The sequence below is a fragment of the Pipistrellus hanaki genome, assembly GCF_964339955.1.
Source record: "Pipistrellus hanaki genome assembly, chromosome: 18".
NCBI classification, from domain to species: domain Eukaryota; kingdom Metazoa; phylum Chordata; class Mammalia; order Chiroptera; family Vespertilionidae; genus Pipistrellus; species Pipistrellus hanaki.
The window spans coordinates 20,237,473-20,241,912 of record NC_140520.1 but is presented as its reverse complement, the minus strand read 5'-3'; positions in this window follow the sequence as shown (position 1 = coordinate 20,241,912).

Sequence of the window (4,440 nt, the reverse complement as noted above, 5' to 3'; positions counted from 1 at the left end):
CTGAAGGCCCCAAAGAGGAGGAGGCGGAGAGGGTGGGGACGGCGGAGAAGGGACACCCGGCTGGGCAAATGGCGAGCCTTGCACCCAGCCGCTCGCGGCAGCTGTTGGCCGCGCGTGGAGACGCCCGAGCTGGCGGCCAGTGGCGAGGGGAAAGCGAGGGAGACGGGGATGGAGGCGTTTGGTCCCCGTCCCCAGGCTGTGGCGCAGTTTCCGTGGAACCGTTTTGGTCCACCGCTGCTTTAGCGGAGCCTGGACATGCCCCTCGCAGGGGTGATGACAATAAGGAGACCTTTGCAGGTGTCATCTTTTCTTGGAGAAGAATTTGGTTTCGAGCTCTTGATGAGAGCAGTTGCCCAGTTTTATATTGTAAGTCACCTGTTGAGTGTAGAAATGGAAACTGCAGTGAAACACACACACAGCGAATGGCATTCCCGAGAAGCTGTCCCAGCAGCGCTGTTCTGAACCTTAGTGCTGCTGTATTTTATGGACAAAGAAGTGAACAAATACATCGATTAAAGACAGCTGTAATTTTAACTTGGGGTCCATTACTTTTACTTTGATTCTGGGCATGACTTGATATACTGCATTTGATTTGGGGATTCCTGTGTTTACTTGAATAAACATGAATAAAAAGCACTGTTAGTTTCACATCCGTATACCATACTTAGGATGTAGATAATTACAAATATCTAACCAAATTTACACACACACACACACACACACACACACACACGAGAGAAGGGGAATTAAGTTAGTGTAAAGTCTGAAAAATTAAAAGATTAATGTTACCTTCAAAATATACACTTCAAAATCCTCTTCTTGGAGGATTTTTTTAAAATATAATTCAGTGTATAGATTTTAAAAATTGATTCTGAAAAATTTGAAGGTATTGTTTATTTTTTTCAAGTATTTTAAATCGCCTTAGAATGATTTTGAGCAACTCATTTGTTCAAACTGGGCACAAATTTAAATATAATGAAATCTTAACATGTTCTATGTTTTCACTAATAAGCCATATATTTGGTCACAGACACAAGGAGTTACATGCGTTAGGGAAGTTTTAAACTTCTAGTGTAGCTTAGCTTTGTTTGCTACATACAATATAGCCAGAGAAACTGGAGAAAGTCTCAAGGCAGGTGCTTCTTTAAAAAAAAAAAAAAAATCTTTTAAGGGCAAATTAAAAGCATTCTCCCTTGTCAGCTTGAGTTAGTATGTTTGGAAAACATGTGGGGACTTCTTTTTCAACAAAATGCTTGGTCAGTACCTGGCCTTTGTCCTCAGTAATGCTTTCTGTATAAGGTGCCTATAGCTTACTCATTAAGCTATAATAGTAAAAGTTCTGTAACACAGTTATTAAAGGATATAAAACTTTATGGTATTAATATACAATGTTCACATTATGAACATTAATGCATATATTAAAAGCCTCTAACACATTCACCAAGTATAAAAACTTGGATATAGACTTATAAAACTTAGGTTTGGGTAACATTAAAAAAGAAAGGACAAAAGGCTCCACATATTATTGGCTAATCAAATCAGTGTGTTATTTTATAATTAAAATGCTTGTGAAGATTTAGGACTGGCTTCCTAAAAAAAAAAATGAATCATGAGAATCTTAAAATGAGAGGCATGGTAACTAACAACACATATTTGCTTAGGATTTTCCCTACTTCATCTAAATAAGAATACATTATCCTCGCTCTGCCATACCTGCCTCCCACACCTAGCAACCTTACAAATACCAACTTTCGTTGTAACTGTGAGGTGAAGTTAAAGTCTAGGCAAACCAGATATTCTGCTGTAGGTGTTTTCCAAACCACAGCAGTGTCCCAAACCAGTGACGTTACAGAGACAGATTCAGAGCCAAAACTAGGAGGGAACTGGGCCACTGACACCGAGAGGAGGCATGCGCTCTGGATGTTAGCAAGTTACTTCGGGGATTTTAAATATGTAGAGTAATTCAGTGAATCAAAGGAGAAGACAGGTAAGACAGGACATGATTACAACATTATACAGGGGTGGGCAAAAGTAGGTTTACAGTTCATATAAAAGACATTCAGGTTATTGTTTTATTAATTCAAAAGAATGTCAATAGGGCAGTGCACTTAGGTACAATCTTGTAAGTGCTCAAATTGCTGGCCTTATTTGTACATTCTTATAGTTTTTGAAAATCAGTAAACATTAATTTCATTGACCTGTTTGGGTAGCCTCACTGACACCTGAAGTGGTTGAATTCAACCTACTGCCCACCCCGTACTCATTAATTCATATGTTTATTAAGTATCTATGTTGGCACATAATAGATATTTAATGCATATATGAATTAACTAGTATATTCTTTATCCCTAGAGAATTTGCCATGAATTAGGGAAGACATATACAAAAATTACAATTCAGATTAAATGACTGGCATTAACATATACTTTGCTGTTAGTACTAGGTCTAGACATCTATTCTTGACACTGGATTTCTAAATAAAGCAGCTATTTAAAATTAAATATTTTGCCCTAGTTAGTTTGGCTCAGTGGATAGAGTGTCAGCCTGTGGACTAAAGGGTCCCGGGTTCAATTCTGGTCAGGGTCACATGCCTGGGTTGCAGGTTTGATCTCCAGTATAGGTTGTGCAATGTAGGGGCCGGTTTGATCTCCAGTATAGGTTGTGCAATGTAGTTCTCTCTCATCACTGATGTTTCTATCGCTCTCTCCTCCCTCTTTGAAATCAATAAAAAATATTAAAAAATAAGACATTTTAAAATAAGAATTTTTTTTTTTTAAATATATATTTTATTGATTTTTTACAGAGAGGAAGGGAGAGAGAGATAGAGAGCTAGAAACGTCGATGAGAGCGAAACATCGACCAGTTGCCTCTTGCACACCCCCTACCGGGGATGTGCCCGCAACCAATGTACATGCCCTTGACCGGAATCGAACCTGGGACCTTTCAGTCCGCAGACCGACGCTCTACCACTGAGCCAAACCGGCTTCGGCTAAAATAAGAATTTTTGTATATGTATTTTGTTTAGGGTAAGCAGAAATCCAGTTATATAATGAGGGAAAAAAATCTATCCATTCACAATTGTACTCAGCAAGGCAAATGACTTTGAGATTATATCTTAGTAGAAATAGGCAACATTGTTATTTTTAATAAGGAAATAATAAAGTATTAAAAATAAGAGGAAGAAAATTAAAGACATACGTAGTAGCTGGTTTCATTTATTCCCCATTCTCACAAGTGATAGACAAAATATTTTAAAGACTGTTAATACAAATGAAAATGTCTAGCTGGAAAAGTTATGCTGAAGTTAAGAAAATGTAAACCAAGTTAAGTTCACTGTTCTGTGAAGAATCATTAATCTAAAAAGTATTTGGGCCTCTGTGTACTAACCAGACCCTGTTTTAGGAGGTGGGGATGCAGCAGTGGAAGGATAGATCAAAAGACAACCCTCTCCTGCCTACTTGGAATTTATATTCTTTGAAGTCAGATAAAAATAAAAATAAGTAAAATGGTGTGTTGGAGTGGGGAGAAAACGAGGCACAGGGAAGTGAGATTTAGTGAGCACACTTCTTCTCTGTTTGAATTGGTGTAGGTGAGGAACAGGAATTTTAGACTCACAGTTAGCCCTTGAACAAGGTGGGGGGTGGGGGCTCTGACCCCAGCCCAGTGGAAAAACCGAACTTCAGTCTTCCCTCCATATTTGAGGGGGATTGGTCGCAGGACCACTGCCCATACTAAATCCAGGTATAGGTAATTATATAAAATGGGCAAGGCCATTATATAAAATGTCATGGAACAACGTATGCGGCCGGTCTTATGCCTGCCTGGATTCTCAATCCCGGATGGAAAGCCCTGGTTGGTTGAATCTTGGGGGGCCAAACTCTTGTAGGGAGGGCAGACTAGATATTCATTGGGGGGTAATTTTAGTACCAGTGGACATACAGTTCAAACTTCTGTTGTTCCATCAGCTGTCCTCGGCTTTGCCCTGATGGATTATGTGTTCTTGGGCAAATTGCTCTCCATGCTTCAATTTTCACATCTATAAAAACGAATAGGCCAAAATAGTAGCTATTCTTATTCTTTTGCTACTGTCATGTAGCAGACACTGTTACCTCACTAGCTCTTTACTCACAAGGACCCCATTGGACATGAGCAAGCTGAGTCGACGTCTGCCTGGTGCTGGCCCTGACCATTGGGTAGTGCCTCTCCTTGTGCTGGCTCCGAGGGTCCTACCAGCCTGTGAATTTGGGGTCATCATAAGGGTTAGGCAGGGTCCTCTGGCAGAGATGCCCGCCTTCCCTGTCACCAGCAGCACGGGGACACTGGGACATCTGCGCTCCCATTACGCGCACTCACCACTGCCCGGCGCTGGCGGTAGAGGGGCGGCGGGGGTGGGGTGCAGAGGGAGGGGGTGCAGACTGGGAGGGTGGGTGGGGCCGGGCG